The sequence below is a fragment of the Drosophila montana genome, unplaced genomic scaffold, assembly GCF_035044405.1.
Source record: "Drosophila montana isolate Dmon_TW-CO22-7 unplaced genomic scaffold, ASM3504440v1 contig_203_1, whole genome shotgun sequence".
NCBI lineage: Eukaryota > Metazoa > Arthropoda > Insecta > Diptera > Drosophilidae > Drosophila > Drosophila montana.
Genome location: NW_026996956.1, coordinates 1,084,446 through 1,093,997, shown reverse-complemented (window position 1 = coordinate 1,093,997; position 9,552 = coordinate 1,084,446). Strand labels below are relative to the sequence as shown.

The following is a 9,552-nucleotide window of genomic DNA, read 5'->3' as shown; positions in this document are numbered from 1 at the left end:
GTAAAAATTCTTTTAGAAGCGCGCGCGTAAAAACAAACCTGAAAATCACATAGCAAGAGTTGTATGTATGCCGTGTCAAAGGAATGAGAGTGAGGCAACAACAACGACCTATACACACACACACACACGCACACGCGCGCAGTCACTTTTTATCTTTAAGCTTATATAAAATTATTTGTTATTGCCAACAAATGTGCAGTCAGGAACATATTCATCTGGCACAACTAGCACATCTTATGGGTACGGTCTTCTCGCAGTTTATTTTCGATACAAGTCGTCTTTACCCTTTATTCATTTAAAAAGAAATAACAATTGCTGGTGGAGTTAACCGAAATGGGTGTGTGTTTTAAACCGGTTGAAATATTATTTATTATGTTAACGATCGAATTAAATATTTTACAACTGGGCTAGAAAGCCTCTAAGAAAGACATCTAAGAATTATTGTCGATCAGCATGACAGCAATGTTCTTGTTAGGCCAAAATAAAAATCCAGACGTTTAACGGCATTATCGCTATACTTGCACCGTATTCGAGCCATAAACTTAATTTGCAATAAGGTACACTTGTTCTTGAAACGTGGGAGAGTATATATGCTATAAGAATAATTGTACAAATTATAAGAACAAACAAATTTTATATCAATTAACAAAAAATCCTTTTGGCTTATAATATTATGAATTGAATTGTAATACGCATGCTTAGTAGAAGTAGCATTAAAAATTGCTAATTAAATTGACATTTTTCTTATATCCAATTAACAAATGCATTATTTACGTGTTAACTTATTATTCATTAATATTCTAATACAATATTCCTAATTTGGTAACTAGCCATGGCATTCATTTACATCATATCCAATTCCGAACAGCTGATGGAAATGTAAGATATTAACTAATTCAGTTTCACTATCAATCTTCTCTAAAACAACACTTAAAATAGGTAATGCAAAACAATTAGAATATATTTCCATTTATCATTTTTGCTGAACTAAGACCAAGACGTACGTGCAGAATATAATTAAATTAATTAATAATATATATATAATTATATATATAAAACACCAACACACAACACGTTTCGTTCATTTTTAATTCATGAAACTTATTTCGAGGCACCAGACTGCGAAGACAAAATTAAAATAGCAAATTAAAGAGAGAAAAAGAACCAAACAATTTATGCATAAAGACACATATTTATGTATGTCTATATAACAAAATGTCTACATATACAAATAGATACATATTCAAACGCGTTGCGTTTTGTCTGTCGTTTGCCATATAAATGGCAACACACACGCTCAATGACTATATGTATGTGTCTGCGCCAGCTGTATGTCTGTCTATAAAATTGCCAAACAAAACAACAGCCAAATGCAGTTTATCTGCAATTATTTTCGATTCTATTTCAACGCACACTCAACAAAGATATATATGCATATACATATATGTATGTATATGTATGTATATGCATAGGTGCCAATCTATCGTATACTTATTTTATTTTTACGCCAAGCAAATGATTGAATGTATAAGGCAAATTTTCGGTAAAATAATTAAAAAAAAAACAACAACAAGCTAAAGTACTCTATTTGGGAGTACACGACTAGCAGATACCCTGAACGCAACGCCAAGCTACCGTTGGAAACATTCTAGTTTTTTTCTTATAAACATACATACATACTTCATGCACTTTAAACATCATGACTGTGCATCTTTTTCTCTTTACCCAATACTATAATTGGAATATGCATTAGGTTTAACTTTTTACCAAATTCCAATTGTTAAGGAAAATGAGGGAGGTATTCCAACAATGACATAATTAATCTGATTAATCTGAGTACAAATATTCTGATCCTGTATGCCTAGTTTGGGGTATGTAGTTTTTCATATATGCGAGTTAACCATGTCTCAGGATCAATATATATTTGATCAAGAATATTTTATCTTTATGGAGTCGATACAAACAAAGCGTAACACCCTTTTTACCCATCATCAATGACTGCAGGGTATAAAAGTACCCCTTCGATAAGGCAGAACCAAGCCTGAAACACTCGGTACGAGCAATGGTCGTGTGATTTTTCATTCATGCGCTAATCGTTGGACGCAACATTTCAATATCACGTATATACACATACATATAAATATTTAGACGATATATGTGTATATATATGTGTGATATAGATATACATGTACGAGTATTTACACACTTTGCCTTTCTTTGACGTCTGTTTTTGGTACGCTCCACACGCGTCAACACTCACGGACTGGCCCCCAAACCCCAAGCCCCAGCAAAGCCAAGCGGCCGCCCACCCACCTGGCGGACACATATTTCAGCAAAAAAATTTTGTTTAATACATTTAAATGCTGCGTAAATAATGCGAACCAATTGCCGCGACCGCGTGCTCTAAAACTAAGGCAAAACGATAAAAGAAAATAAATAAATACATAAATATTTTCATTATATTTTCGTTTGAATTTTTGTTATATTTTTTCTGTTTTCTTTTTTTTTATGCGAAAGCAAATATTTGCACATACCGGAAAAATGCCTATAATCGTGTATTTGTTGCTCTACAAAATCAGGCAATTATATTTTTTGCTAAATTGCTTCAGCATAACAGCTAAATTAATATAGAATACATTTAGAAAAACGTTTCTATAAGTTTAAATTTTTATGTAGATATTTTTCCCGATTAAGAGGGAAATTTCTTAAGCAATCTGTTGGCAATCGTTATTGTAATCTGAATAAAATAATCTAAATAAACAAAAACAATTAGTTGTTAAATGCTTTTCAATAGTCATCATCAATATTGTTTTAATAAATATTTTCATAAGACATGACATTGTCGTAAATCAAACGAATTTTAGTTCTTCAACATGACCAAAATCTCTAACCTTTTATCAATAACATTTTGATCCTAAAAGAAAAAACGGTTTGAACCGTTAACTAATTTAATTTCTTCGTTAAATTTTGTAAATTTTTCATTTGATCAGTTCAGTTGCAATTTGTAAACAATTTTTTTTATTTTTGGTTTGGGTTTATTAATGCATTTTGCAATGCATATATTTTTCTAATGAAATGTTATTATTTTGCTTGCATTTTATTTGCGTTCAGCTTTTGATTTTGATTTTAATTTTTGACTTAACCAGCGAACAACCAAAAATTCGCACACATCATAAAAATATCGTCTTTAACAGCTTGTGGGGTTGCGGATAATATTAATTTGTTTCCCCAATTGTTGGCGCCACTCAATTAGGCTACCACAACAACAACGCGGATAACTATAACAAATGTAAGAAGGCGTCGTTTTGTCGCCATCAGTCAAAGTTCATGTTTGATATACATGTTTATCTGTGAGTGTGCATGTGAATGTGTATGTGTACATAAATCATACATACACTGTCATACAACATACATAGTCTTTACACACTCTTCGTTTTTCTTGTGCCCGTCGAATGTCTTTTGACCAAATTGAGCTGTGTTAAGTTTCACGCAGGCACACGATATACCGCCACAGCTGCTGTCTTTTTTTATAAGTATGCAAAACTCTAAAAAAAAAATACAGCAAGAAAAGGCTTTTGGCTCCGGTACACCGAATATTATACACACTTACGGTCTTGCAAAAATGCTAGGATACACTTCTTTGACACTGAAGCCTTTTGGTGAGGAATTATAAGGTATTTCTATAGAAAAGGCTTTTGGCTCCGGTACACCGAATATTTTACACTCTTACGGTCTTGCAAAAATGCTAGGAGACACTTCTTTGACACTGAAGCCCTTTGGTGAGGAATTATTAAGTATTTCAATAGATATCGATAATAATAGATAATAAAGAAAAAATAAGATATGAATTTGGTCAAACTAGCATTCATATGTCAGCTATATTATATTGTGGTTCGCCAGACGATCATGGATATATCGACTCAGCTGTGTATACTGATCAGCAATATATATTGTCTGATGGCTCGGATGTATCTTCTTCTAGGTTTCACACATTTCATGACAAAATTAAAATACACTCCACAAGAGTATACAAACAAATATTTATACATATACAAATTAAAATCAACACAGCCTGTAATTATAAGCTGCAAAAGTTATTTGGCAAATTTCTTGGAAATTCATACAAAAGTATTTCTTAAAAGGTATTTTGCGGTTTGTTTTGATGGCCAGCTTAAGAAACACAAAACAAAAAACTAACAATAAAAAATATGGATTTGCTATTCGTACATAATACTTGAGGGTTGAGGATTTTTCTGTTTATAAGAATATCTATGTGATTAATATCTTAAGCATACGCATTTATTTAATTAATTTTCAATAATTGCTAATAAGTATATTTTTCTCTTATTTTTCAGGTATGTTTTATGATCACCCAAATATTTAGCTGTTTAAATTGGATACGCTATCGTTTAAATGAGTGATGGGAATGGTTAGTGTACACTTGCTCGAATACATATAAAACTGGATACAGCTATTAGATAGCACGTGAAATTTATATTTTCTTAATGATAATTACATTTAACTAATATTGTCATCGAGTCCAATTATTATTTGTCAATTATTTATTGTTATTGGCTCCAAAAAGAACTTAAAAACTATGTTTTATTAGGGGTTTATATCTATAATCTTATCAAATGGGAATCCGGAATAGCAGAAAAAATCCCATCGTACAACAAAAACAATTGTAAATATAGCGGCTTAATCGATTTTTAAGAAGCCATGCATATTTTCAGATGCTCAGTCGCATGTGCTATTTGCTGATGATTAAACTTTTTCCATTAAAAAAAATCGTTCAAAGCAAAAAACGCTTACTAATCAATTATTTGTCTAGAATGTAGACCTCAGTTCATTTATATAAATGGAACACAGAGTATTTATATATATATACATATATATATGTATATTATATATATATATATATATATATATATATATATTATTATACATATATATATATTAAATATACACATAAGAGTGATTTAGTCGAGAACTCTCGACTGGGAGATTTTCTATAGCCAAGTCTGAAGTTTACACTTAATCTAATCGATGTGCGTTGGTAGGGGTGCATAGTACTAAAAACTATACTTAATTTATTTATGCGTAAAATTTACATTTGCTTTATTAAAATAATGATTGTTGTTAAAGTTTTGACATTGATGAAAAACCGAATATCATTTTAAAAGGTTCAAAATACATACTTTTATATATGAACAGAAATGTTCTAGCTTCTGTAGTCTTTGAAAAAACGGAACTTGTAGTATTCAAGGCTTTAAAGACGTCTGCATCCATTCTTCATTAGAAGAAATATTTGTCAAATACCGAACATATGTATATCTATATGACTCTAGTTTAAGTTATGTGAACTTTGGGGCTTTAGATGGGCACGTTCCTTATGTGGCTGAACTGCAACCTTGATTTTTCGTGCACATTTTGTTGATTCTTTTTCTCCGTTTTTTGCTTCGCTCATATACATATATATACGTTTATTTTATTCTTTTTTGGCTTTTAATTGTATTTTTCACATGCATCAACAATATTTTCTGTTGCATTTTTTTTCGCATGCACATTTTTTTACCCAGCTAATCAGTTACTAAAGCATTGCCAGCGGCGTGCTTGGGTTTCGTGATTGCACATTTTATTTACTACGTTCATAGTATGCGACCACATGCACAAGCTATCCAGTGTAAGCGAGAAGACATATGTACATACATATATTGTATCGATGTATGTTACATATGAACCGGCCGGCCCACGCATGCATGAACCGGTACCGAGCCAGACCCAAACCCAAACCGAACCCAGACTAAGCCAAGCCAAAGTTGAGGCGCGCCAACCAACCCACACACACAATATTATTGCTCGCCAGCCACAATAGGGTGTACATAGGCTAGGAGGTAGGGGGACCAGGCATCTATACTATCTACACAATGCCATGAGAGCACAAGAAATTAAATTCAATGAAATTAATTAATGCTTTGTTGGATCTTAAGCGTAGGTTTTAGGCAAGGTCTGATAGCCGCAGCAGTAGTTGTTTTTATTTGTTTTGGCGTGCGTGGGTGTTTTTTTTTTTTTTTTTTTTTAAGGAGGCTTTATATTTTTTGTGTTTAAACATATTTATAATATCCCTAAGCCATTAGAATCCGAAACCATACTACATAAAGTTATGATCTTTAATACACAGTCAATGATTAATTCTTACAAACTATGTGAATACAACTACTTTATTTCTCTTTGTCAATTAGGGTTTTTTCTTTTACGTAATATACTATTTTTAAGCTTATTTTAGCAGACTCGCTAAGGCTTAAACGTAAATTATATGTTTTCCATTAATTTTCCACTAATGGGAGTGAATTTAAAAAAAATCGATTGAGCACGAACAGTACAATTGATTTTGTTAAAAGTTGTATATGGATCAGTTTTAACGGCAACCTATTCCTTACAGAATATATCCGTATTTTAATTTAACATGATTTTGATGACGTTAAGAATAAACATAATAAAATTTGATTATTATTATAAAAAACTTCTTAAGCTCTTAGCTCTTAGTCAGTTGGTTCAAAAAGTTTAATGCTTATGAATAATTACTATCTTAATAATCCTCTGTTACTTCATCCGCTGGAAACTTTATCGCCGTCTAAAGTCTATTCAATCATTTCAAACGTTAAAGCGATTTCAACAGCTTTATCGTTTTGCAGCCCACTCGATTTGAACGTCTGCTCAATTTCCACCGATTGTGAAATCGAAACGACGCTTGGATGTTGAGGTTTTATCCAATAGCTGACAGAAGAGACTCACCTGAGTCACCTACGTGTGGAACAAGTTTTCACAATTTTTTTTTTCTGGGATGTCATAAAGGTCTTTTGAGTAATCGAAACTTGCCGTGACTTAAATCAAGTTCAGCAACGGACAATTATAATGTGGGCTGTTTTGTGTGTAGGTGTCCAAATTTGCGTTAGTCCCTGTGCATATTACATACATGATTAACAATCCTCTGACCTTTTTGCGCTCTTTACGCCTGCGGTTCTGTGTGCCTTTGACATTATCCTCGTTACTCGCACTTTTCTGTTTTGACAAACAATTCTCAAAAGTCGAAAAAACAAAAAATGCTCAAGACTCACAAAGTAAAACCCGCATGGAATTTGTGAAAGCATATGTGTGCATATGTCCTCGTGTTTTCATTTGGCTCGCTTATTTATTTAGGTCTTTTTCAGGGGTCACACAAAAGGTTCCTCCACGCACCAAAAATAAACTGGCCTTGCATAAATACATAATTTTATAAACCCACAATTTTAGATACATATCTTTTCACAGTCAGCGTAACCTTGTAGCCGTCAAAAATAACTGCCAAATAAATATGGGTTTCAGTATCAATATAATACCATAAAAGGGTAAATCCATTTTGACAAAGTTTAAATATCCCCGGATTATTACTTTTATCAGTTTTAGTAAGTAGTTTTTAAAGCTTGATGATACTGAGTGGTCGAGTTTAAGTACACTGTTCTTTATCCAACATTTTGATTTCATTTATTGTAAATAATATTTTATAAAGTTCAGAGAACATTTTATTTCAAATGGAAACCACGCTATTGTTTACAAACTTGAGTACATACTAAAATAATGTTTATATTCGTGTATCACAATGCGCTTAAACTAATTATTTATACCTGATTATGCACATATGTATATCACATCGAGTGCTTTAGCGGGTGATGTGAATTTGTCATGAAATGTATAATGCCTTATTAATCAGTACCAACAGCCGACTCTATATCCGTCTGTCTATTTCTACGCGACCTAGTCTCTATTTTGGGAATAATCGAGCAAAAATTAAGTTTTTGTATACAAAAGATTTTTTCTCTAAAGTCCTTTATTAAAATCCAATCCTACATAGCACAAAGGGGCCACAAAGGGGCCACATCTTTTGAACCACTATATAATATAAATCTAGGAAGAATCGAAAATAGAAAATAGTTCTCAGTTCGCCTGTCAAATCGTAAGACATATCTTTGCTAGGATATTCAATCTTCTGATAACCTCACAAAATGAGCTTCAAAATTATACTGCAAAATCGTAAGACATAATTTTACATAAGGGTATTCAATCTTCTGCTAACCTCACTTCTCTGTCGGTTGTTAATTTTACTGTTCACCCCTTCGGGTTGTTTATGTATATTCTAGCTCACCTCTCTTTTTGTTTTTTCATCTCATCATCACAACAAAATCTACAGAAGCAAACACTGTTTTTTTTTTAGAGCCTCGTGCGGCGATCTGAAAATCGAGATAAGCCACAATCAATTAGTGGCTACATAAACAGAAATAGCAACAACAGAGCACTTCGGGCAGCGAAAGAGGGCACCTTCTGCCCACCTCTCCATCAAGTGTGGTCAAATAAATAGACTGACAAGCCCCAGGGAAACGGTGCCTCCTAATTCAAACTAACTGACGGCCGGAGTTGGATCAACCAAAACACACAGACACCACGCACACACAGATAAACCTTTGCGTTTATTTGTTTTCATGTTTTCCTTGTCGTTTCGCGCAGCTTTATGAGTAAAGTATCATCCATAGATCATTACAAAAAAATAAAATAATAATAATAAAAATAGGGGACAAAACAAGACGAACAAAGTGCACACACGCATTTGCTAAGTGGTGTCAAATATTTACGTGATATTATATTTCGATTTTCTATTTACCTTAAACACATTTTGACTTTTGAGCGTCGTTTCCATGCAGCTTTCTAGTACACGTTCACTTCGTACTATCACATATAGCCCAGAGAGACCTCTGGGTTAATGGCAATTCAATCTTTAAGTAAACGACAAATGTTTTCCAATTTCTTTAATATGCGCGATTATTATAATAGTTTATTGAATTTGGTATGTTTCTTTTATATACCCTAAGCCCGAAAATATAAAAATTTTGAGCTAGGTTTTAAAAAAGATAACCTAACAAAGTACATACCCATGTATGTTTATAGATATCTCAAATTAAACAATTAGTTCTTTCAGCTAAGATCTTATTTATATATATATTTAACTATACTGAAAGCACACAGAATGACATTCCATACATTAATTATTTTTCTGAGCTAGCAAAATGTTTTCTCTTCATTTTATAGAATTGCCGTATGATAAAAGTTGTTCTCCTTTAAAACTAAGAGTTTGAAATATACATTTTTAGGAAATAGTTTTTTTTATGGAAATTTTTTCAAATTTAGAAAAGGCAATGAAAAACATGTTTACTTAGAAGCTGCTTTTACATCATAGACTTGAGTAAATTATCTTGCTCAAGCGGCTTGCATTGTATTTTATATAGTTTTGTCACGAAATATGTAACGCTTTAGAAGATACATTTTCGATTCCTTGCTTTTATATATGTATACCCTATAAAAAAAAGGTATGTTTTTTTTTTTTAATTTATGTTATAGACAGCAGGAGGCATCTCCATCTGTTCGAACCCGTCATTCTCGGAAAATTCAAAAACTATAGACTTGAAATTTAAATATATATATACTAGCGTGTATTGCCCGGCCTTGGCCATGGAACGTTTT

At 32.4% G+C, this 9,552-nt stretch overlaps 1 long non-coding RNA gene across 1 annotated transcript; it reads right to left on the bottom strand.

Annotated features, from left to right (window-relative positions):
* Window positions 1-331: 331 nt before the first annotated feature.
* LOC135426555 (uncharacterized) lies at window positions 332-9,172 on the bottom strand. The gene is made up of 3 exons (XR_010435920.1): window positions 8,964-9,172; window positions 8,696-8,807; window positions 332-593 (listed from the first exon to the last, which is right to left on the bottom strand). It is a non-coding gene; the product is annotated as an uncharacterized LOC135426555 (long non-coding RNA).
* Between the last annotated feature and the right edge of the window lie 380 nt (window positions 9,173-9,552).